Source organism: Haliaeetus leucocephalus, unplaced genomic scaffold, assembly GCF_000737465.1.
Source record: "Haliaeetus leucocephalus isolate CR32 unplaced genomic scaffold, Haliaeetus_leucocephalus-4.0 Scaffold555, whole genome shotgun sequence".
Lineage (NCBI taxonomy): Eukaryota > Metazoa > Chordata > Aves > Accipitriformes > Accipitridae > Haliaeetus > Haliaeetus leucocephalus.
The window spans coordinates 17,017,466-17,044,520 of record NW_010972991.1 but is presented as its reverse complement, the minus strand read 5'-3'; the positions used below and the strand labels follow the sequence as shown (position 1 = coordinate 17,044,520).

Genomic DNA, 27,055 nt, shown 5'->3' with positions numbered 1-27,055 from the left:
AGTATTTAAATACAGAAAAATAAGAACACATTGGCATTTTCTTATCAAAAGTTGCAGGATACAAACCTCCAGGAAGATATGATTCACTTGCTGTGTCATCCCCATCATCTCCATCTTCATCATCACGACTCAACAAATTATTTACAGCAAGGTTTACATCCAGATTTGTTCGCTGGAGTTCCCGAATAATAATACTTCTGGACTTTCCTTGTAAAACAACTTGTGCCTGTAACAGCAGAGTATAATTGGTTACTGGTCATTCTCAGCTCACCGACCACCATTCATAAGAAAAGAATGCTTAATTCTACAAGAAGTCCAATAAAAAACAAAAGTCAATCACAGTACATGCAGACAAAGGCTCACATACATTTGTCACAGTATTTTGTGCTAGATAGTCAACCTTCTCTCAGTTCAAGTTAGTCCACTGAATTCCAACTTTGGTGCCGAATTTCCTAATGTAATCTTAGAATCTACTTCTTGAAACGCTTAATGCTGTAGTTAAAGGATAAGCAAAATCTGGTTTGGGGAATGTTCTGCATGCTTCTGTAAAAAGTGTTTAAACTTACTATGTCAATCAGCAGAGCTTTGCAACCAACTTGTTCTAAAACTACACCTCAATCCCAGTCTTTTTGACAGTGGTTTCTCTTTCCACTGCCCTTCAGTATGTAACCACCTTACTCCCTCTTTTTCTCATCATTCTGTTTCTAAAGGCTTATCTTCAGCAGTTTCTGCAACATTTAGATTAGCAAAGTGCAAATGCAGAAAAAACCTTCCAAATGTGAAACAGATGCAATGAATTTACAAAAACCAGAAGCATTCTGGTCTATCCCACTAACCCTCAGACTCGAAGCATTTTGTTTTTCCAGATAGACTACCCTCTACTGAATGCCAGAGAAGATGACAGAGTTCTAGGAGATCACAAACTATGTGAACAAGGTCAAAAACCAGTACTGAATGTTTTCATAACACAGTAAAAATGAGGCACAAAAAAAAAAAAAAAAAAGGGGGGGGGGGGGGACGACAACACGACATTTTAACAGCACACGAAGGTAAGCTTTTTGTCATTATATTCTATGACAGACCTTTACAGATTTTCAAGACATGGTAGAATTTGTTACATAGACCAGCTGTGAAGATCTTTCCCACTGGTCTGCTTTAGAGTTACCCCCAAAATGTTTTAGACACCTTCTGTTTTAAAGGTAGGCAAAGTATGCTTTTTTTTAAAAAAAAAAAAAGCAAAAGATCATAGCAAGAGAAGCAAAGTTAAAATTTCATCAACAAACCATATGTTAGATTCAGAATGGAACTGTCTGGACCAAGGGATATTAGTCTGCTTTTCTATTTCAGGTAAGGTATCAAGGATGTCAGTAAACACTCAAAAGAAACTTGGAGGTGAACAATTAAGTCAAAAAATCCCCACCACTCCACAGTTGAAAGAGACTGCTGGAGGTCATCAACCAAACCACTTCCTGAAAGCAGAGCTAACATCAGAGTAACCAACACCTCCAGTATCTTGCCTCTGTGAAGGGAGAAGCTCCCAGCTTTTACAGGTGTTTGAGTTCAAAGAGAGAAAGAAACTAGAAGCCCGTCTGTCACTGGTGGGACTGTAGATACCTTGCCTGCTCGCTCCTATCTTGTGCCAGTCATGCTATAGGCCATTGAAAGCATGCAAGCACATTATCTTTGGCCTAGCAACTAACACCTGTATTAGAAATATAGACCAGCAACTTGTTTTGAACCAAGAATTAAAATGCACTAACTAGTCACATATTTTGAATCTATTATTTTCTTCAAACATGGTGAAAAACATTATTTTAACAAACTCCACTTAATCACACAATGCAAAGTCCATCAGCTTATTCAGGCTTTAGTGCATTAAGATGCAAAAGCAGAGCAACTTATACCCAACATTCATCAGTTACATTTATAAAAAATTAAGTAGAGGTGCCCATGAACAAAAATTATAAGTATTTTAAAGAGACTAAACATGTTTACTGTCTTTCATTTAGATCTGAAATGGATCACTCCTTTTATCAAAAAAGAAAAAGAAAAGTCAGCTTGCCCCCCTTCCTTATACTCCTTGAAGAAACTTAACTTTATTAGCTACATGCTTGATACAATTCTCAAATATTTGATTTTCTCACTACATCTTCCATCTGCAAATGAACAATGCATGACATTCCTCATCCAGATTAAACACATACCTTGTCTTAGTGGAATTTTGGGAAACGAAAATTCTAGAATCCAAAAGAAGTCTATCACTCACACAACACATTTAAGAATAAAAGCAATTCAGCTAGAGAAAGTCAATCTTTTCAACTACATGCCATTACTCCTTGGAGAAAATGCAGTATTATTACAACACATCCCTGTTCACATGCTACAAGAAAGTCCCCAGGTTTTTGGCAACAAGTAGTTTCTAACTCAAGTACCTGTGAAATGAGTTCCTCTGGAATGACTGATGCTGGAATCACTGGTTGTGGTTGACTCCCCAGCAGTCCAGATCCTCTATCACGTCCTGTACGTATAACTCTGGTCTGCCTTCGAGAATCTCGGGCTCCAGCAGACGATCTACCAGAAGATCCTCCTCCACTTCCACCAACACCTGAACTCCAGCGACTTCTAGAAGAGTTAGATTATAATATTTATTTTTTTAATATATATAGCAGCATACTTTGGGGACTACTTCAAGAAGTAAGTCTTTAGTTCTATTATTAATACCTTATAGACAGTCTCTGAAAAATACTGCAGATTGACTTCATAGACAAGCACTATGAAAGTATCTCTCAAAAATAGTAAGAACAAGAGCACCAGGCAATTGATAGAAGTTCTCAATTACATAGAAGAAATATAAAACAGGACTCCAACTGGAAGTTGCACTTTTTCCTACTCATACAGTTGTGTAGATGTATACCTACATAAATACATGCATGTACCAATTCCCAGAGTCTCTAAAAGCAACAGTACCAGCAGCATAACATCTAACACTTGGCTGTTAACTTCCTACTATAAAAGCACATATGCAGCAGCTTCATGGTCAGCAGACTGTGTCTGACAGAAGGTCACTATACTCAGATGGGTCTTCTAAAATTTCTGAGACTTGATTTACATTAAGAAATTGCTTAGGATTACACTGGAAAAATCAAGTAATCTACTGCAAAACAAATCTTACACTAGATAGTTCTCTGATCCTCATGGATGGTTTTCAAGAGATGCTCTACTCTGAACCTATTCCTACTAGAGGATTCAACATCAACTGTATACATTGCAAAAACATGCCTAAACTTACTGAACATTTTTTTCATTTCTATGAGTCAGTATCAAAACAAGGGAGTAAAAAAGGCAATGATTTGTAGAAACAGACAACTCGCCATCATTACGACTTTCCACTAATCTTAACACCACAGAACTGTGTCAACTGAATCTGTTCTGGATGTAAGACTAGATACCCTCTCGTCATGAAAGGCTAAAAGAGTCTAATTTGTACTTCAAGGTTAGCTAAGCTTTGTTGTACAAATCTCCCTTAAAGGATATTGGATATGGTATTATTGCTATTTAATAATCGGTATCATCAGCACTTTCCTGCTCTCAACCACCCTAATCAATCTCCTTTCAAGAAAAAGAAAAACATTTAAAATAAGACAAGAAAAAAAAAAAAAGGCATGTACTCTGAAACAGCATCTAATAAATTCACGTTAAAAGTATACCACATGTATCTATAAAAGCTAATTAAGTAAGAATAATTGTCTTACATTTTATGGCTTAAGTTGATTACTAACATCCTTCTCTTTTTTTTGTTTTTGTTTTTTTTTCCTCCTGACAAGGCCATGCAATCACAGAATAACTAAACTATCTGCCTAAGACGAGGCCCTGTCATAGAGATGTCTGTTTTCAGGATTCTAGCCAGCAACCACACAGACAATGACAAGATAAAAAGCAATTCAACGATCACTTTAGGAAAAGTCTTGTCTCATGAGTTAGAAAGAGAGCTCTAAAACAAACAAACAAAAAAACACCACAAACAAACAAACAAAAAAGATACTATTGAACATGGAAAAAAAAAAAAAAACCAAACCAAAACCAAACCAAAGAAGAATGTGTCATTTTAAATAAAACAAGCTAGTTAATCTGTTCCTAAAGGTGGGAAGGGCACTGAGGGGAAAAGAAGGGGGCTGAGGGGAAGTCAAATTCTTCCTATACAACAATTCTCAATTCAACTCTCAGCTGGGAAGATGTGGGCTTAAGGAAAAGGTTACGTATTAGATTTTAATACTTATTACAGATGCATTTTCTACTTTAAGTTATAAACTATCAATGACAGACTTAAGACATCTAACAGTTAAATCCATGTAATTTCACGTAACAATTCAAATATTCCAAGTGGGTCCTAACTTGGTCCTGTTATAGAGAAAAAAAAGGATGCAGCTATTCCTATAAAAGCTGTCTAAACCTAAAATAAATATTAATATAGAATGGAAATCTTTCTGCTCATTTCTGCTCACCTACTAGTTTTCCACATCTTTCCACTGCCCACGAGCATGCTAGCAATTTTCTAAAACCAGTGATCTAATCTAAGGACTCCACAGTTTGAATGTTTTTAGACTCCATTTATTAAGTTAAGTATTCCCTTCATTTAACAGAGCAGTTATAGTGTCTAATGCCACTTTTCTAGTTCAGTGACTTTTCAACTACTAGTTCTGAAACATGCAAGGGAAGAAATTAGGAACTCTTCAGGGTTGGTCTCCTAAGCACATAGCTTCAAACAATTTTAACTGGTTATGCTCAGGTAAAAATAACAAGGAAAAAATTCTTATACTTTCCACAGTAAGTTTTTAAACATGACAATACCAGTTTGCCTCTAAAGTTTAACACATGGATTTTAGGTTCACATGCATAAATGTTTCACAAAAAGTTTGGGGGGCATGTAAAGGGGTGGATTATCTTTCATGCAACTAATCCCCAGATGAAATTAGCTTATTTGGTAACATAACATACTCATTCTGTGGAAAAGCTGTAGTTCCTCCCTCTTAACAAATCATTCACATGCAGAAGCCACAGTTTGTAAATGCAATTCTCCTTACTACAGTTAGTAACCTTAGTAAGCAGCACTGTTCAATATGTCTTACAAAACCATGTAACGAAGAGTTCACTGTGAAGATTAATTTACATTGCTATATAAAGGGACACCATCAATTTTAAAGCTAATGATAAAAAAATTGAACCTGTATAGTACATTTGGTATATAAGTACAATTTCAAAGGTTCTGAGTGACAACCTCTTCCAGATGTTCCCTTCCTATTACTATGTATAAGACCCCAACTAACAAAACACTGCTCCTTACTTGGGCCAGGGGAGAGGAAGGCACAATAAAACTGGGCACACAAAGGTCTGCAAACACAGATAATTAAGATTCTTCCTGCATAAATGCACTCATTTTACCTTATGCTGCTAGCCTATCAGCATTTAAATTGATAGTGTCCCTCCAAAAAACTGCTTTTCAAAAATCAAGGAACTAAAAAAAAAAATGTTCAAAAAAAGACAACACAGCCAAAACCAAGTTATTCTTCACACATATAGGAAGAAGTCTCTGTATCCTAGGTACTGAAGGGTCACTTACATATCTGTTATTTTAACCAAGTCAATAATTATTTTTTTTATTATACCCTACCTACACAACTGCTGTAATTATACGTTCCCTTATACATACTGCATACAATTTATATATGTGTATACACATATACTCAAATATGGAACAAACAGATTGCAGCCTCAATCCTATCAAAACTTACCCAAGGGTGTTGCCTGCCAGTCTGCCCAGAGTTTCAGAACCAGACAGAAACCATGGGGAGTCACTAGTCCTGCCTGGCCTGGATGTCCTTCCTGCCCCTGAGCCACTGCTCAACTTTGAACTGAAAGTAAAAGATGGTAAATCAGTCACAAAACAATCCCAAATGGGTTAAGAACAAAACCTGGAATCCCAGGTCTAAATTCTCAGGGACTTAGTCTGGTAACATACCAGCTTAAGCAACACCCTTGGGGAATATTCCAAACTAATCTAACTGTATATTAAGAGGTACGCTGGAAAAAGAAAGTGGAAAGCATGCCTAACAGATCTTACGTACATTGGCAATCCATAATAGCACAGTTGCAAATACATATTAAGCTAATTAGTAATTTGAGTTAGCCACTGTGCTAAGTATTCAGTTAGCGTATATGTATAAATTGTAATCACCATGTGTTCTATCCATAAACCTTAGCCTGCGTATGCTACTTCAATATTAAGAAGTGGTTTACATTCAAATATGAACCATTAAATAGTCCTATTAAGGGAGACTTACCTGGACTGAAGACAACAGGTCTAGAAAGTGAGCCTCTCCAGGTGGGACCACTTTCAGAGTGGATTCTACATGAAGCTTAACAGTTTAACACAGTTTCTTTCACAAGGATTATTTTTGGAGGGGTTTGTTTCTTGAAGTTAAAGAGATCCTGTCTTATTTCTTTTAGAATCACATCTACTATTTATTCCTACACCAGTTTGACAAGCTAAGCTGTTTGGCTGCATCACCATAACCATTATGTATCTACTCAAAATACCCATACCAAAGGCAATCTAGTTTAAAAACAAACAAACAAAAACAAAACAAAAAAGAAGCCAAGCTGCTTATCCAGTTCAAAAGAATGATTTAAAATGAAGAAAAGCGTTTCTTACCCATCATTATTATCAGGTTTACCCAATTCCAATCTGTCTGGTTGAACTGAAAAACCAATCCTGCAGACTCTACCATCCTATATTTAAAACAAGAAAACCAAGTGTCCAAAATTGAAATGTAAGACAAGCTACAGAAAAAAATACAAACAAAAACAAGTCTTCAGTTATTGAAGAATGTTGATCAATTTGATGTTAGAAGAAATAATTTTAACTGTGTGGTTTCAAGTTTATTATCTATCTGAGCAGATTTAAATAATTTACCTCAAGAAGAAATGCAGCATGATTTGGTCCCACCACACACTGTTTAATAGTGGCCTGTTCCAATACATTCAAAGGGGGGTGGCTGAAAACAAAAAGTGAGCATGTATAACATTTTTAAAGTCTGAAAAAATTAAAAACAAGTAGCATATAGAAGGAACAACGTGCAGTGACAGTTGACGGTTACCAATATAAAAACATTCAAGAATGACTAAACATGTGCATTAGTTGAAGCAGCTATGATGTATTTTTAGTCATTAAGCACAGAAAATGCAGAACAAAACCTTAAAAGATGATAAGTTTTCATTTAACTTGATCAGCAACAAACATCAGGGGTTATACTTCAAATTAAGGAGTCATTTCATAAGGAGGGTATTTAATAATATCATTTATGGTAACTGGAAACCTAACATTTTCTTCCTAATACAAGAACTGTGTTATCTGAAGCATTTCTGAACTTCGGTATTCATAGTATTGAGGCTTTCTAAGAATATATCTACAGTATAATCATTTACTTCTTGTTGCTGTTAGAAAAATTGTACTTTCCTAAATGATTTACAGCAGCATGTGATATGCCTTACCTGTTTAAATTATATTTGTTCAGCTTCTCTGAAACTTCCCTTAATCTGAAACGAAAAGAAATTAAGCTGTTGATTGAAAGACATCCCCCACAGCACACAACAACCACTTGCATTGGGTTTGTGTGGCAAGGCTTTGGTAGTGGGGGTTACAGGGGTGGCTTCTGTGAGAAGCTGCTAGCTGCTAGAAGCTTCCCCCATGTCTGACAGAGCCAATGCCAGCTGGCTCCAAGATGGACCTGCCGCTAGCCAAGGCCAAGCCAATCAGAGATGGTGGTAGCGCCTCTGTGATAACATATTTAAGAAGGGAAAAAAGTTGCAGCTGGCACAGAAACGGCAGCCGGGGAGAGGAGAGAGAACATGTAAGAGAAACAACCCTGCAGACCCCAGGTCAGTGAAGAAGGAGGGGGAGGAGATGCTCCAGGCGCTGGAGCAGAGATTCCCCTGCAGCCCCTGGTGAAGACCATGGTGAGGCAGGCTGTCCCCCTGCAGCCCAGGGAGGTCCACTGCGGAGCAGATATCCACCTGCAGCATATTTACGACACTACAGGAACAACTTACCACACTTAATGAAGCTCGATGTAAATACTACTTGGTGCTGGGAGTCTGTATAAGAACTGGATGGTGTTCAGCTTCAAATCAGGTTTTTGTTTCGGAGGTTTTTTGCTTTAGAGTTTTACCCTTCCACCTACTATCTTGGAACAAACCCCATGTTTTCTTGCATTTCTATGTGTTTTGCAAGTCACTATCAAAAAGCACTGCTCCTGCCTTGTTACCACCATTTACAACTTTACACACCAAATGAGCAGATGAAGCAATGAGCATTAACTGTAGATATACTTATGTTTCCTCATATAAGCTTGAATACAGTATCCCAGAGTAGACAGGATTATAATTTTCTAGGAAATCCAAGTATGTGGCACATTAGTGCCAAAAAAATGACAGTAAGTTCTCCAAAACAGAAAAGACAGGAAAACAGATGTGCAAAAGCCAGCATCAAAAGGGACGAACAACAAACTTTGACTAGTAGAAGAAACAATCCAGAGAAAATTCACTATATATAGGGTTATGTAAAATATCACCTTTACTAAAAGGGAAAGAATGTTTCCAAAAGTACTTCCATTTCACTTTCATGACACCTCACCAAATGGAAGAGCAGAACCCAAAAAAGGGGCCAACCCATAGACCACCCCTGCTTAGAGTATCTGGTGTTCAAAAGTGGAAACCAACACAGTAATTTCTAAGGTAATTTCTAATCCACTTAGAAAAGATCCTCTCCAGGCAGTAAAGATACTCTCTTAGTATCAGGCACGCATTTCAGGTAAAACTTGGGCTCCTTTCTTCCCAAAGATGATAATCAATCTGAAAAAGCTCCTAAATAGCTTCCAATTTTAGTTACAATGTTCATATTACATTAAGTTATAAAACCAAGATGAATCCTGTAAAAATAGTGCAAGGTCTTCCTAATTAAGAAAAAAAAATCCCAACTTTGGTACCATGTTCATCCTAGCATTCCACAAATCTCCTTCTTATTCAGCAATACCTTTCTAAACCTAAGAAGAAGACATGGCACACCAGCACAGTTTTCCTCTGTCTGAATCCATGTCTTTAAACCCTTTCTTTTTACTTGCTTCACTTCAGTTTCTACACACAAACTGCTATGGACAACAGACTTCAGTTACTTGCAAACCCTGAGCATGAGAAAGAATACAGATTAGAGGTCCAAACAGCCAAATCTTAAGGTTATCAATAGCATTTAACTCTAAAGCCCTTGTCCTGAGGGGAAAAAAAGAAAAAAAACATATATGTCTGTTCGAGAAACAAGATAATTTATACTGATAGAAATAACTTTCAAGCACAAGAAGAAAGGAACACAGTGAAAGGACAGCAAGAAGGAAGTGAATGTGCTTAGAATCGCCTTTTGCTATCCAAGCCAAGCTGCTGGTATCTAAGTAGGCAATTTCACACTCCCAATTTCCAGCCACAACTACTCCACACAGGCCAAGATTACATACATAGATAAGGTTTCTTGTGAAGACAACCCACAAAAGGGAGAGAACACAAACTTCACATCTGTGTGAAAGGTACCCCACAAGAGTGAACTACTGTGGGAGAATGGGGAATGACCCCTGAAGATGAATGGCATACACTCCACAGCTTAATGTACAGTTTTAGAAAGCAAGCAGGGATCTGCTGCATAATATATGACAAGTTAAACATCCCTGAAGTTTTTGTGTCTTAAGTATATTGCCTAACAGTTTCCCACAGGAATCCTGAGCAGTTTTCCATTAACATTTTTGCCCTTGGTAAGCATGAGTAATAATTACAGAATAGGAGAACCTACCTTTTAAGTTCATTGCACTGCCTATATGAAAAGCTGATGGCAAATAGAGCAGCGCTTTTGGAGACGGTTACTAGACTAGTCTATTAGCAACGTTTAAAGCTTCCTTACCTGAGCTTTGTGCCACAAAACCTGAGCACTACCAAAGAAATAGACATTTTTCAAATTGTAAAAAATCATCATAATCCTTTTTTACTTGTAAAAAAATAATGAAGTGATAGGGAAGAAATATGCACAGAAAGCTAAGACCTGCAAACTCAGTGAATCTATTAGTAAGTAACACCAATCTCAAAAGAGTAGGTCTATCTGCAACAAGCATAGGTCAAAAGAGATCTAACGTTATTGAAAAGAGGCTGCTGTCAACATTTAAGGGGAGGGAGCAGAGAAGGATGTAAGCAATAAAGCTGAAAGTACTAAAGTCTGTACAGAAGGGGGGGGGGGGAGTACCAACTATCTCACCCTCCCCAACCATCTCATACACAACTGCTGTAACAGCACAATTATCAAGTACTGCCTAATAAGCTTAGAGATCCATGAGAACTTGAATTTGACGCAGAACATCACTGAGTGAAAAAGGAGTAGTTCCCCAGCACCACATCCCTGTTGGGCAGCTGCTAGTTTCACCCCCACTCCTCCCCCTTCCTTGTGCTGCAAGCAGCATTCACATGAACACCAGTCACAAAACTGAGCCAGCAGAAAAACAAGAGTAAAGCAGAAAGATGCGTTTGTATATTCTGTATGGAGAATATGTTTGCTCAAATAAAAACTCTAATTTCACAAAAACATTTCCTGCAGCAGTCTAAACCTTTCTACTTGCACAGTTGCATAGTATGGTACTACCAACCCTCAAAACACATATTTGAGAGCAGGTTAATTTTAACAATACAATTCAATAATTTCAACTGATGGTGCACTGGAGGAAGAGGTACAGGCAGAGATGACTTAATCAATTCTTGCGTTAAGGAAGGTCAACGCTTCCACTGAGACCTTTCTGTGGTAAAATGAATCTCTGATATTAATGCCTAGACAGGCTAAACTTTGAAAAATTCTCATTACAGGCAATTGAACTATTTCAAAGGATGAAGTTAGAAGCAACATGTAATTTGCTCATGAACACATTTTTGGGGAAATGCACTAGCTTGCCACGCTTTTAGACAAAAAATTTAGTGATGATGGCTCCTGTGTTAAGACACACATTCTTTAAATATCCCTATCAAAATTCATCCAAAAACAGTTGTGATGAAAACAAAAACTCAGTTTGTCCAAACCAAGTAGGGATTGCTTTCATTTTAAGTTTTGCAGCTACAATTTCTAGCCTCTCCAAACTGATCAGAAGAGAAGGGAACTGTGCTCACACTAAGCAACCGAAGAGGCTCCAGGTCAGGACTACAGGAGCTCAGACTCCGCAAGTGACGCTTTTATTCATAACAAGGTATTACTTCTCTCAAAGTACATTTCTATTTCCAGAGAAGTTTATCTGAGGACCCATCCTTCCACCACATCTTGCTTTTTAAAACCAAGTTAGGTTCAAAAATGCAACAGCTACAGTAAAACTCCACTTCAAAATACCAAGTATTTTATAGAAAAACTGGACTTCAGTACATTTTAAAGTAATTTTACCCTATTTAAATGAGTGCTTAAATCCACAAAAGCAAAATCCTTGTTTACAATTTGTGCTTTTACCCAATTTGTAAGAATAAAAAACTTCTGTTTTAAAGTAGGCAGGCTGTCCTGAGATTTTTTTTTTTTTTAAACTACACTATAGACTTCTGTAATACATGTTCACCATGCTCAGCTCCCTGCACCAGCCTGTCAGCAGCAGTCCTACCTCGCTAGTGATCCTGCAGGAATATTCATCCTTCTCAAGTATTTCCATCATGCCAGCAACAGTTCACAGACCAACAAACCATAAGACATAAGCAGAACTTTCTTACTGCTACAACTTTAGAATAGTGCAATGAATGTATGCTCATCCTTCTCCCTGTGTTAGGAAACCAAGTTACAAAAATAAAGAAAAAAACCCCCCACCTACATCTACACACAGTGAACATCTGCAAGACCTTCTCAAGCAGTCAAGTAACATAAAAAGCATAGCGCACTGTAAATAGAAATCTCATGTAGCAAGATTTACATATTTTTCCCCTCAAAAAGTTAAAAAGAAACAGTATTTACAGGCATTAATATCTAATCTGACATTTTGCAGCTTTGGTCAAATAACAGTACATCTAGCACATTTGTTTTTAAGTATTAGAACAATTTCTGCCATCTCAAAGATGAATTTCTGTAATGATATAAAGCAAGCTATTTTTCATTTTTCTTTGTAACTGTAGTCTAAATTTTTAAGTATCAGCTAGGTCTTTAAAGAACACATAGTAAAAATCACTGAAGCTAAGCAACGCAAACACAGGATTTAACCACAGAGATGTAAAATAAAATGCTCCCATTCTGCATGTCTCCAGAAGGAAGAAAGTATTTCTGTACTCAGCAAGTAACACTACAGGGTCCCAGACACAATATTCAGAAGATTGTCTTGGATTTTTCTGAAGCTGCTCCTTTATAGCCTTAAAAAATTATTTGTACACTTTAAAGTTAAAATATCAGGCAGGGGACCCACCACAAGAGCTTTTCTCACTTCAGCACCACATGGTGATGCTAAATTGCAGAGTAGGAAAAGGAAAGGTACATATTAAAAAAAAAAAAAAATAGCTTGGTATGATGAACAACTTTGAGTAGGGAAATTAAAAATAAAACTAATTTAGGCCTGGTAGATTTTTCTAAGTGATCAGGCCTCTTTAAGACAACTTAATATGTCAATGAAGTCTGTAAGCCAACAAACTTAGGAGACTTTCACACCAGAGCAGAAAGAAGTACGCAAGAACTGATAAAATGCTTTTCCAAGACTAGGATAACAACAAGCAGATATCCAAGGTGGGGGCGGGGGGTGGAACCAAACAACTCAAGCACTGGAAAACAGTATTGAGTAACATATCTATCAACACTTAAAAAGTAAATACAACCTTCATCTCCATCCCTCAGCTGAGACCCTGAAGTGCTCTGAGCCCAGGGAGCCAGACCCAAGGAGGCAGCTATGTGGCCAGTTAACAGGTTTTAGCCCTGCAGAGCTGCACAGGCTGCAGATCAAAGCCCTTTCACACCTGCCTATCCTGAATCACAAGGAACTGAACTCCTGTGCCTGTCTATTGGTGTCATGAAAACAGAGTCTCAGAAATGCAGAAAATGAATACCAATGAGAAGCTTAAGTGAGTATGTTATCTTTGTTTCCTGATCCTGATTTCCTGAGTCCACGACACACTGGATGCTGTCATTGATGTGAAGTCACATCCAGCTATCTTCCATGCCATAATACAGCATACAAAAGGATCCATCCCACCCCTGATTGCCATGTCAGACATCAGAAAGCAGTTTCCAAAGGGACAGCCTTCCACAGTTCCTGTACCAAACACCTTTCTCCTAATGGAATAAATGAAGAAATAAAGGTGGAAAACCTCTTTTCCACCAGTGAGTAGGAGGAAAGTGCCATGGGAGGGGAGGAGGGCAGAAGAAGGTTAAAGTGTGCTTTAAGTCATTCTGGGTAGGAAGGGGGGAGCATCCATTAAAAAAAAAAAAAAAAAGCTAAAGTACTACACAAAAGCAGGCAATAAGATTATCTGTAGAAAATACAAAGTGATGCACATTAAAAAAAAATCCCAAGCACAAGTACAAAATGACAGCCTCCAAGTAACCAATACTACTCAGCAGTAGGGTGGGACAACGTGTTTAGACTATAATGCACAGATCACGGAAACAAATAAGATGACAAAGAAAGTCACTGCTCCACTCTGTCAGTCATCAGGCGTACCATGGCTTTCACCATGTCCACTCTCCATCCCAAGAAATATAAATTAGGACTATTCAGTCATTGCATACTAAACCAACACCTACTGCTCAGGAAATCCCTAAGCTGCAAATTCTTAGAACCTGGAAAAGCATCACTGTATGTTTGCCCTATTCTAACACTCTTCTCCTGTCATCTAGCACTGGTCACTGCCACAAACAGGAGGACAACAAGATGGACCTCTTGTCTGACTCTTAACACCTATGATGTTTCATGATATCAACCAACACGGGTTTACAGAATGTGGCTCCCAAACTTTATTTTCTAAGACTGTCAGTTTGGTTGATAATGGTAGTTCTGACCGTTTAATAGTCACCTCTGGAACAATGGTAACACACTGTGCTGAATCAGTAAGCTACAGTAGAAAGCTAATATGGTAAACATCAAACAAATTAATCTCTTGAAAAGAGTTTTCTGCACTATCACTGAAAAGTCTTCAGGTAATACTATGATTGCAGAAAGTAAATTCCCTTACAGCAGACCATTATTATTTCATGATAAAACAACACTAATATAAATTACGACATATATCTAAAGTTAGGTATAAGCTAGCCCACAACAAGGTTAAAGCAGGACAAGAAAAATTAGCAAAGATAGCATAGTGGCAACAACATCAGGAGGTTAAAGACAGATACCCACCAACATCTAATAATCAGAATTAAACACACACTGCAGAGGGTGGTAAAATGACTTACCCATCTTCTTCACCCTACAGAAAGGGTAAACATATATTTCAGTTCTAGTTTTTAAGAAAGCAAGGCAGATTTCATATCACTGTATAGGAGAATGACGGGAAAGCAGTGGATATCACCCACCTAAAGTTTAGTAAGGTTTTTGACACTGTCTCCTGTAAGATTCTCACAGAGAAGCTCATGAAGTATGGATGCACGAGCAGACAGTGAGATGAACTGAAAAGTGTCTGAATGGCTGGGCCCCAAGGGTAGTGATTAGGGGCACGAAGTCTAGTGGGAGGCCAGTGACTAGTGGTGTACCCCAGGGGTCAATAACAGGTCCAGTCCTGTTCAACATCTTCATTAATGATCTGGATGAGAGGGCAGAGTGTACCCTCAGCAAGCTTGTTAATGACACCAAACTGGGAGGAGTGGGATGTCATGCTGCCATCCAGAGCACAGGAACCTCAGGATGTTCAACAAGGGGAAGCCCAAAGTCCTGCACCTAGCAAGGAACAACCCCATGCACCAGTATTTGCTGGGGATGGCCCAGCTGGAGAGCAGCTCTGCAGAAAAGGACGTGGGAGTCCTGATGGACACCAGGTTGAACGTGAGCCAGCATGCCTTGCGGCAAAGAAGGCGAATGGTATCCTGGGCTGCATTAGACAAAGTATTGCCAGCAGGCCGAGGGAAGCAATCCTTCCCTTTATTCAGCACTGATGAGGCCACACCTGGACTTCTGTGCCCAGTTCTGGGCTCCCCAGTTCAAGAGACACATGGACATACTGGACAGAGTCTAGCAAAAGGCCACAAAGATGATTAAGGCACTGGAGCACCTCTCAAATGAGGAAAGGCTGAGAGAGCTGGGAGTGTTCAGCCTGGGGAAGAGAAGGCTCTGGGGGGATCTTATCAACATATATAAACACATAAAGGGAAAGTGTAAAGAAGACAGAGCCAGTCTCTTTCCAGTGGTGCCCAGTGACAGGACTAGAGGTGACAGGCACACACTGAAACACAGGAGGTTCTGTCTGAACATCAGGAAACACTTTTTTACTGTGAGGGTGACCGAGCACTGACACAGGTTGCCCAGGGAGGTTGTGGAGTCTCCATCCTTGGGAGTTACTCAAAAGCCATCTGAATACAGTCCTGGGCAAGCAGCAATAGATGGCCCTGCTTGAGCACAGGAGTTGGACCAGATAACATCCAGGGGGCCTTTCCAACCTCAGCCATCCTGTGATTCTGCGGGCTTTTTGCTTTCAGGATATGATCTCTACACATATGACTTGGAACCAGGGTAACAAAAGGACACCTTTTGCCATTGAAAAGCTAAGAGCTCACGTTTTGCTGAAGAATCCCTGTAAAGGTAGTGGCTTGGGAAAAAAGTTACACCAAGGAGTCAGGTAAGTGTCTGAGAACTGTTATTTAGACATTGAGTAAAAATATTCATGGGTACTAACATATCCATATGGAAATAATGTTTCTCTAGCAGGAACAGCAAGACCAGGGGACAACCACCTCTAGGACTTGAGAAATGCAGCATTAGGTTTGCCAGAACTAGATGTCTCTGGTTAACAATGAATTTCTAGGCTAGCTGACTGGTTCCTCCAGTTCAAAATCTACTTACACCCTTTCTTCAGATTTATCATTTAAGTGACACTGAAAACATCACCACAAGCAAATACCCAATCCTAAAATAGCTATGACACAGCATAGCACCTTTTCTGAAAAAAAGTTGTAATGAAAAGTCTGAATATAAGCAGAAAGAAATCACAAATGGTATGATCCTGACAGGACTAGCACAAAGCAGTTACAGCACACCTACATATGTTATTTAGCACAATATCCAGAGGATTTGGTAGTAAAGTAGATCTACAGCTACAGGGTGCCTAAATGCCTAGTGGTGTTTCTGTGGAAAAAAGAAAAATACACTACAGGAGAATGAGTCAGCTTCAATCTGATGTTATTCTATGACAGCAGACTTCCAAAAATATGGGTCACAGATTCAGGCAATACAAAAGAGAAATCTGTTCTCTGGTATAGAATGCATCAAATCATCGTTCTGTGTTCCCAGATTCTGTTCAACTACATAAAGTCCTTGTAGCTGCAACAAAATTCTGTTTAATGTTTACCAGAAGGATATTTCTTTAGCCAGAAGACCACTAAAAGCTAAACAATTGGATCAACCAACTCAGGTGCAAGTTCTGAATCTTAAGAACAACGAAATTTGTAAGCTATTTAGCTATCCATCATTTCAGTAAGTATATCTTTCCATTATAGTAAAATGCGGATAATGGGAATTTAGCACCCTGTGGCTGTCTTCAAGGATACTTGAAAAATACTCACATGAAATAACGTAAGCCAGTATTACTATATTGAGCAACATACGAATGCTAACTACCAAAATGTAGCTAAGAAGCTGTACACTTGTTTGACTATGAGTGACACTTAAAAGACCACATTTAGACAAAGGGAAAAATATCCTATTTTTTATTGTCAGCACATTGCTGTAGTGATGCCACTAAAAAAACCTGCTATCACCAATAAAAATCCAGTCATTGTAAAAATCTTAAAACCTTTTTGTGTCTCATAGTGATAGATCCTTAAAGCTCCTTCTAGAGTTAATTACGAGCCACCAGGGAGGCTGTGTATTTACCAGCACACCAGCTTAAAGCCAGGAGAGCCAGGTTCTGGTCCCAGCTGAGGCTACTGTGGGAACCCAAATCATAACCTCTCCACCATTTTCTCTTTCATTCTTGCTCTAAGCTTTTGGAAGCCATGACCACTATGTGCAAAGTTGGAAAATGGCCTTTGACTAGAGCACTTAAATGCTACAAAAATATTTTAAAAATTAAAAATGGTCACATTATTAAATACTTGTGCATCTCAGCTGAAGAAAAGCAACAGTATATTTTGTACAAACAATTTTATTAAAAACAAAGCACAAACAAGACACTGAATTCTAATTGCTTGCAATAAAGTCCAGCATGCTTATTCACATGCTGAATTAGTTTCAGCAATAGGGAAAGATCGTTTAGCATGTCCAGTCCTTTACTTGCCAATTCCTCCAATTCCAGGGCTTGAAGTCTTCAACAAAAACTCTGATATCACAGTATTACCTGCGCGTCACTTTTTCAAACTTGTTAAAAACTGCCGTTTAAATACCATGGACTCCCTCTTCACACTGCACTGTCTTCTACTAAACATATATCTTTCATAACCTTCTTCTCAGACACTGCATCTTTGATTTAGATAGGAATGGAATGAGGCCTGGCACAGGCAGCTGAGAGCAAACACTATGCCAGAAAAACAAGCAGCCAAATCGCTTTGTCAGATGCACACTGCAGGCAAAATAACTCAAAAGAAACCCCAGCTTTTGAGGTGCACAGCTCACCACAATACATTGCTGAAAAACAGATTTTGATTTTCTCTTCTCCAGCTGTCTGTACCGCAGCCACAAGAGTCCAAGTGCTTCCCCTCAGCATAACTAGTATCTTAGTTCCTCTACAAGAACTCATGAAGCAGCACGTTGCTTACCTCCTGCTTCACATTTTGCCTACAGCCATACTATTTCAGGTAAAAATCTTGCCAGATACAGATTCTGCACCACAAGAGAAAGCAAGCTTTGGCCATTCCAGCATACAGCCTGTTATCCCCTCACGCCCTCCCATCAAGAGCACGGCAATCCTAGCCAGATTACGTTCTGCCTACCCAATCTGCCCCACGATGACAAGATGCTATGATTTGTATCATTGGAATGTTTTATTAAGTACCTTTAAATCCTTGCTCTAGAGACAGATACATTTTGCCAAAGTCAGCAAACTGCATAAATAATGGTTTTAAAAAAAAAAAGAAAAAGGAAAAAAAAAAAGAGAGAGAGGGAAAACTGCTGTTACTAATGTACTAAGTATGGGCAAAGGTGAAGAAAAGGGTTTCAACAACCTAAGAAAGAGATCTTCATTAAAGGTCAGACAACAATAACTCAGTTATATTAAAAAGAAAAACAATATAAAATGGATTAAAAGCCATAAATACTCTTTAGAAAAACACTTCTTGATATTTACTAGAAAGGAAAAAAAAATGCAGCTCTGATCATTTTCAGGCTGGATAGAGAACAGCAAAACTTCACACCATAAATGGAAGAATAAACACTGAGACACACATTTAAGAAAATTAATTTTGCAAGATGAATGAGAAATTAAAATACCACACTTACTGAAGGAAGTCACAAACCCCAGTGACTTCAAATGACAACAGAGTAAGGCCTACAGCTTTCATTCAACTGCATTCACAGGAGTAGTATTTATTTTCCAGTTAAGTTTTTGGTAAAAAATGCTGTAGCACAAACATTTGTCCATATTAAGTTAATGCCAGACTCCACACTGGAAACTATATAGTGAAATTGTAATTTTTAGTAGAATCCAGAGATCCCAATCAAGCTCTCTCTCATTGTGTCAGAACTACCTATGTATATAAAAAGACAATCTATCCCAAAGGTGAAAAAGGTGAGAGTTTGAGGAAACCTAATGGAGAATAGAGAATGAAGCATAATGAAAGATTGTAAGCAAATTTTAAAAATGCTGTTTTAACACAGGCTTGGCTTAAACTAGTCAACCACTACTTCTACACAGCGTAAAAAAAAAAAAAGACAAAAATTAGCATCTAGCTTAACTAGAGATGATGGCAAACATGCTGCAGAAAGTAATACCACCAAACCTCCTGTACAGAGCACAGAGTTTCTTTCTGGGCTATGTTCTAATGAACAAGCAATCTACAGCTGTGTGGGTATAATCACACTAGATTACTCAAGATATTCCCAACTGCCCACACTATCGATTACTTTGAGTAAAAAGCAAAAAACCCAAACAAACAAAAAACACACCCTCTTTCAATGTGTTGTTTTTGTTGGTTTTTTTTCCAAAGACAAATTTCATAACATTATTGAAGTCTCCAGCAGCTTTCGTGCTTTCATCTGTTGAGTTACACTACCGTTGTCACAAATTAAACTGGCAGACCTCACAACTGGCAATAAAACAGCAATGATAGTGAGAAGTTCCAACACAGTTAATGTCCGAAATAGTACTAATCATGTGAATGTTTTCAAAGGTTTTTTTATTCTGCATTCTTTAATAAAACACCATAATGTAAAATTAAATCAGAAACATAAGGGGCCAAAGCTATTTTGGGGCACCTTTTCTGATAAAAGGTAGTAACCAGTTTAATGAAGAAAAGCTGTCCAAAACAAAATTACAGATAATACACATTTCATCTCCATTGTGGATGTAAACAATTTGAGAAATCACTAAGAGACATCTTACAGCATAATACCAACAGACTTGGGATTACAAAAACTAGCCAATGAGACAAACAGTAAGATGCTATGTTAAAGATCATTTTTAGAACTGCAACAAAACAATCATGCTGATGTGTTACAAAAGGGTGGCAAATGAATATTCAAAACTTGGATTGGTACTGTAAAACACACTGCACTTCAAAGCAGAATAGCTAAGGTTTGCTGAAAGACAGGATGAAGCATATTTACTATGAGAAATTCCCCTGACAAATGCTGGCAGCAGCAGTGAGACTTGTGAGAAGAAGACAAAATTTTCAAAGATAGCAAATTCAGTAGTTACATCACTCCTCAGTTGGAACAAAACTGGCAGCTCTACATAAATGTAGATGACCAGTGCACCCACCTTACACCTTTCTACTCAGTTTTACAGTACGTTTGAAGTGTTTAGAATAGGCAAACGTGTTCTCCCTCAAACGTAACAAAAAGCTCTTTAAATTGAAACAAAACAGTTAATTTTCCTTGGAGGGGAAGGGTAAGAGAAAAGGAAGCAGTGTTGGTTGACTGCTTTGTTTAGGCACAGAAAGACTTTAAAAAGTAGAGCACAGTTTATTGTCAAAACAGTTCTATGCCAGAAAGGGAAAAGAATTAAGATCTGAAACCTGGATAATTATAGCTGTAGTGGACTAACTAGTGCTGTGACCATCCTCATTTAAACTGACAGGCTTACAGTTTTGGACAAAACACATGTGCACCTCGAAAATTACATTTGCACACTTATTTCAATACTTTTTCTTCTCATTGTTCCTCCGAATTTAAAATCCTCTAGCCACTACAGCTAGGCCTTGTCCCCATGTTTTCTCTGAGGCTTATACATATGCCAACTACTACAGTCTTCTGTGTGAAGTTTTTACTAAGAGCCAAATCCTTAGTGGACTTCACTGAACTCAAGCTTAAAAAAAGAAAAAAATGTCTGTGCAACTGAAAAGCACAAGTAGTTTTTGTATATGGTTTTCTTCTGCGTAAGTGGCTGCTGAGTTAATGCAAAGACAAAACAGCAGCCTTTACAGGGAGCATCTTGCAAGTTTAACTACCTAGATTGCTGTTAGTGTAATCACTACAATAAAAGCTACCTTGAAACCCCTTCTTCTTTATGTAATTTTCAAATACATACTACCATCTATTTCATTTAAGTCATGAACAGTTAACCATGCTGTAAAAAGGCAGCTACAACACACTGCAGAGCTTGCCATGCTTAGGTACATCCCTGGTTGTTTTTCTCAAGTGTTAAGTAATTTTTCACCTAAATGTAGTTGCATACTGAACAGTTATCTACTTAAACTTTAGGCAGCTTGAGAAAAAAGTGTCATACCCTTTATGTCTATTTTATGGTTTAATTACAATTTTTTTTTTTACAAACATCTTTTTACAAAAGTATCCTACATGGCAAGTAGAACATTTCATAAATAAATACTATACCAAAATTACCTTAAAAGTATGCCATTGATTATAGATTTTAACTTTTACCAAGAATTAGCACATAAATGTCGTTGACTGATACCTTACTGTTCTTAGAATTAAAAAAAGTTGTTCTTGGCAGCTCTGACTTGCATTGCCAACCTTAAAATATGGCTATTAATATCTTACTCCATTAATCTTACTTTACCATTGGTCTAACAACAAATATGCTCAAACCTCACGGATAATTTGAGAAGGAAAAAAAGAGGCAACATTTGTGCCCCAATTACTGTTTTACTAAATTCCTTGTGACAGGTCACAACTACTCTCAGCCCAGATCACATTCACAGTACAGTTTCACATTACAGTAGCCAAAATAAACTTGCTGCTTTCAAAATGGAACCCTGCTTCCTCTTCCCCATTCTTCACTCCAATTCTCCTTCCTGCAGCACTTTTAAAAATCCCCCCTTTTTTATCTATCTACTCTGATGCTCACCCAACCACGAGATAAACCAGTTCAACTTCCTAATCCACAAAACTGTGTTCATTTCACTTTACCAGGGTTAGCTTTATATCATTTTAGCAAATTAAGTCAGTTTATTGTGAGATCAGACACTTAAAGTTAGTGCAAGGTAAGAAGCAGGGAAAACAAACCTCTCCCCTTCAGAAGAGAGCAATTACTTTGACTGATCCCAGGAAAGTTTCAGCAAGAACATTCACAGCCAATAACATACATACTCTCTAAAAAGCAGTGCCTGGGGCATAGCAAACAATTGTAACCAGAAGAGGACCCTGGCAGAGCAAAGTCCAAAAAGGCCTAGACTATTGGCCTGTGTATAAGCAACCTTTCACATTCAACCAGATATGAAATAATGCTTATGGGTAAGTTCTGATGCCTAACTTCCCAAATTATCATCCTTAAATAACAATACTGAAATAAGATCAAATCTTAATGCACTGCTTCTCAATGTATGAATCCTATATGGTCTGTACAACCCCAGTGGGTGGTGCAAACCTTTTGATGCAGCTAAACATTTTATTTTTAAAAAAGCATTTCCAACTACAAGTCTGATGATAATAATACTACTAATAATAACGCCACGATAGTCATGCCACTCCCTCACTCTCTTCTAAAAGAAGTCAATTTAAATTTTGTTATGCTTTCAGGAAATTAATCCTAAAAACAAAGTCAACACTTCTCCCATTACTAAAGTCTCATCAAGCAACTGCAACTCAGGGAATTAAAGTACTACATCAGCAATGGTTTCCCTGTAATTAAACCATCTATTCCTGTTTGAGGCAGGCTAACTTCACTTTTGCTAAAGTAGATTAGGAAATGGTTTAAAGCACACCAAAATAAATCACTTGAGCTAAAAGAAGTACTGTATTGTCTGCACACAACTTGCAGGTTTTCTATTTAAGAACAAGTCAGTCAATCCCCAGCTTTGAGCTGCAATGCAGATTACATGCAAGTAACAGCAAGGAAGTTCATGCTCGGGCTGCCTTCCTCTCCACAAGAGGACAGGTACTCTCCCAGCACGCCTGTGGACACAGAAGAGGGAGTTTGGGGCTAAACAAACACTTGCATTACCAGGAACACTCTCTCCCCCTCTGCCAATGGCTCCTGCAGACAAGTGGGGCCAGGACACCAGCTCCACATCCCTGCTGGCTCCCTGAGCAGAATCATACCACACCCTACACCAGCTCCTTCCAGCAACATCTGCTTGGGATTTTTAACAGATTTGCTCATCAGTGAATGCAAGGGGAGGGGGGTGTAACAAAATCTGCCAGAGCAGCAGCCCACATATCCACTGATCACTTGCCTGTTACCTTGAAATGATGTCTTCATGTATATAAGCTACGAGATAACACAGGCACAGACTAAAAGGGTATGTTCTTGCTAGGTACTTTTTCCATGGAAATTGATTATCAGAGGGTGTAAACAATGTGGGAAATGTAAAGTACACTAGTTAATTTTTCATTTCAGGCATGGCCTCAAGTAAGTAGTATTTGAGTAATAGAGAAAGCCACTGAATATATTATTAAGGAAAAACAAACTCACATAAGAGCAAGATAATCCTTTCTTCCCCCAAAGCTGACTGTACATAAATACTCACTGAAGCTTTGAACGAACCCTTCTCGGTCACATTACTTGTTTCAAAGACCTTACTGTGAGAAAATTTACTACATACCACTTCTTAACACTCATCTGAAATTCAGAATACCCTCAATTTAACCAAATTCATTACATCTCATCTTCAAGAGGAGAGAAAAAAAGCACATCAACATTGTGTCGATGACCACTTCAAAAATTACATCTTACCCTATGCTAGGACTTAAATGGCTCAGCTGACAAGAATTTTCTTAGTATAAGGTAAAAACAAAGGCAAAGCCTTGAGACGAATCCTGTACCTGAAGGTTAGTTCATGTACGGAAAGCCATTCACGGAAGGTGAAAGACTCCCCTTCTCATTCTACAGAGTAGAAAGTTAAACTGCTCCTGTGACATTTCATAATAGCCAAGAAATGGTTATTTGTCATGGTTACACCCACTTCCTAACCCAACATAAAATTAAGAAATACACTAAGAAGAATTTACTAAGATTGACTTATCTATGAAATTGTGTGTCAAACTTCCTTCACAAAGCACAAAGTCTCCAACCCTGAGACATACATGAAAGAGGTTGATATCAACAAAATACATCTAACACCCACTGCAACAGAAGCTGGGCATCCCTTTTCAAAGACTAAAGCCATTAATTATTTCTACCCCAAATACTTCATGGAGTTGTTCCTAAAACTGCAGGCCATACATAATTTTTCTCCCGTTAAACTTATCATATTCAGTTTGCAGAGAACAAATTGCTTTGGGGAAAAGTTCCAGGTTACCTATCTTCTTAATAAACTTACCAGAAAAAGCTTAACTACGTCAGTTCTTCTTAAACAGAAGTTCAGCCTACTATCCATTTCAAAAAATGAATCCTAATACAACTGCAAAACTAAATATAAACTTGTCCTCTATGAGCTCTCTTCAGCGCAACTAGCTTCCAGACATCTGAGTGAATACCATGAACAAGCCAACACTGCTTCAACTTATTTGAGACCGGTCTAATAACTACCATCAAGGTAGTATTATCAAAAACACTAGTTAAGAAGTACTTTCAGATGATGAGTAAGTGTGCTTGGGAGTCTTCCCAATTATTTGTGGTTCTACAGTTACTTTTTCCTTTTTTCTTCGAAGTGTTCTACCATTCTCCGAGTTGCTGCATGAATAAGAGGGATAACAAATTACACAGAAAATCTAATAAAAACTGTAAAACAGATTACCACAAACTGTGCCAAACCAAACTGAAGAAAACTACTTCTTCACACCTTGGAGACTGCTTAAGAGCACAGCAATACTTCAGCAGAAGGATGCTTTCCAAACACACTTCACCCCCTTCACACATCTATGCTGATTATTAAGCATAACGTATCAAATACTTTATTATAAAAATTCAAAACTGTCATGTATCCTGAACAAACAAGGATTGCACTGATAAATCCCTTGTGTTTTAAAATGTGATTATTCCTTAGATGTAGAACATGGATGCATTACTGAAAGCAATACAATTGATCATGTTCTACATACACTATACATAAAAGCATACAATGCAGAATTAGGGTCCCAAAATCAGATTTTGAGAAGCAATTATCATTCAGAATGCAGACAGAAAAAAAACCCTAACTTGGGCTACTGACCTCTGTCTGCAGCACAGATTCAAAAAAAGCCTATAAAGTGTGAGAGGGGGAAAGAAACATCATAGAGATATGAGATGTCTCAAGATCTTAACTTCTATGAGCATATATATGAGAATTTGTTAACCTGTCTGGATCTTGATCTATATTGACAGAACAGTAATAAGCAGCAGTGCTACTGATAAAATTGAACTGGCATTTCCAGCACATATGTGTGTGCCTCAACACTATTTATGAATCATTCTGATTTCACTGCATTACAAGTTCTGATACACAGCTACCACACTTCTAGTAAAATTATATTTATGAAGTGGAAATTTATGACTTGCAGCTCAGCTCAAGGAGCCACTTGATTTTTCAGAATAAGTCACTACTTAATAGCATTTCTGCAGCTTTCTCCGTATATTAATTATCACACATTATAAAGCTTCCTGTATCAAATCGAAGTTCTAAAGAGCTGCTGCTGTGGTAAGGGGGGGGGGGGGGGGGGGTTAGAAATTAAAAAAAATTAGGAAGCATTATGAAGACTGTAGGGGCATCATATTTAACATCAGTAAGTCGACAAAACAGGTGACATTAAAGAAAAAAACAGATGAGCTCTCTCACTCTCAGCAAAGCGTGATAATTACATGCTAAATGTTTTCCAAGGACCTATCAACATTAAAAAAAAAGAAAAAAGAAAAAGAAAAACCACTAGGGTCCTTTCAAGTTCAAAGTCCTAGATCTTACCCTAAATCAAAACAGTGCAATGAAGAAATGGAAGAAGTCCTAGTACAGCATCACCTCTCAGTTTGTCACTCTAAAGGAATATGATGTATGTTACATTTCAATGTATTACTGTGGAGAGAGCCAAACAATCCCTTAGGAATGGGTAGGCCTCCTAGGAAGCAGGAAACTGTAAAATGTATTATCAGGTTAAGGGGAAAAAAAGACACTCCACACTAACACATGTCAGGTTTCGGACCTATTTTATCAATAGAAGTTTATTTTCCCTGTTTAAGGGCATGGATGATGTAGTTCAGCAGAAATTTTATCTTTACAATGACCTACTTCCCTCAAACCTCATCTGAGTTTTAATAGAGGCATCTCGGCAAAGATTGGTCTAGGAAAAGTGGTCTAACTACAAACAATAGTGGAAGTGAGCTAGACCCTGACCTACTCTGAAACCTGGTAAGATAAAAACCAGAAGAATACAACCAAGAGCCCATACTTTCTAAGATTTATAAATATTTAAATACTATTTATAAAAATTAAATAACATTTATCTCTAGTGTAAAAAATATGTAGGTTTCTACCCAGTGATGATTAAAGACTTCGATTTATTCATGCATAAATTTATAAGAAATTAAAGATGAATAGTTGCACGTTTCTTAAGAATTTCTGTATCAATGAGCACAAGTAAAATTTACGAGCTACAACACACACTATCAGTAACTGCTACAGAAGAAATATTTGACACAGAGTGCTGTCAAATACACATCAAGCAGTGAAGAAAAGTCGGTTCATGGATTTATTTTCTCCCAAGCATTCTAGTTTCTCCCCAGCCTGCGATTTCATTTCCTTCCCCCAACCCAACATAAAGTTAGCCAAGCAGGCTGCGTTTCTGTTCTAGCTGTCATTCCCACCCCGGCCAAGCCGCACACAATCAGTAATCTAGAGATGGGGGCCTCCTTTCTTATTTAAAGAAAACAAACCTATGTGTGAAGGAGAAGGCAGAGCACACTGGCGGTACGTGCGCGTGTAACATCCCTGGCGTACGTCTTCTTTATCCTCGCTCCCGTCATTCTCTCTCTCTCTCTCTCTCACACACACACACACACACCGCGATCCCCCATCCGCATTGTCTGCCTCGCTCCGTCTCTGATTAATACACGGACACGTTTCTCGCTCCTCCTCGTCCTCGGCCAGGGATCCTGGGGAGCCCGCTTCCTCGGGCAGGCGCCGGGACTGCCCTGGCAGGCCGGAGTCCCCGCCGGGGCCGCCGCGGGGCGGCGGGCCCGCAGCGAAGGTCACGGCCCCCCCGCCCCCGCTCCCTCGGCTGGCAAAGTTTACGGCGGCGGCCGCCCGGAGAGGCCCGCGCGGCCCCTCGCCGCCGAGAGGAAAGCGCCAGGGCCCTGCGGC

At 38.5% G+C, this 27,055-nt stretch overlaps 1 protein-coding gene across 2 annotated transcripts in view; it reads right to left on the bottom strand.

Annotated features, from left to right (window-relative positions):
- The window catches only part of UBR5 (ubiquitin protein ligase E3 component n-recognin 5), a 75,024-nt gene extending 67,431 nt beyond the window's left edge, over window positions 1–7,593 (bottom strand). For both annotated transcript variants that reach the window (XM_010577025.1, XM_010577026.1), the window contains exons 1-6: window positions 7,549–7,593; window positions 6,971–7,052; window positions 6,710–6,786; window positions 5,790–5,909; window positions 2,433–2,622; window positions 67–226 (exon numbers count right to left, since the gene is read on the bottom strand). The gene's annotated coding sequence lies outside the window, so the exon portion shown is untranslated. The remainder of the gene's footprint in view (window positions 1–66; window positions 227–2,432; window positions 2,623–5,789; window positions 5,910–6,709; window positions 6,787–6,970; window positions 7,053–7,548) is intronic.
- Between the last annotated feature and the right edge of the window lie 19,462 nt (window positions 7,594–27,055).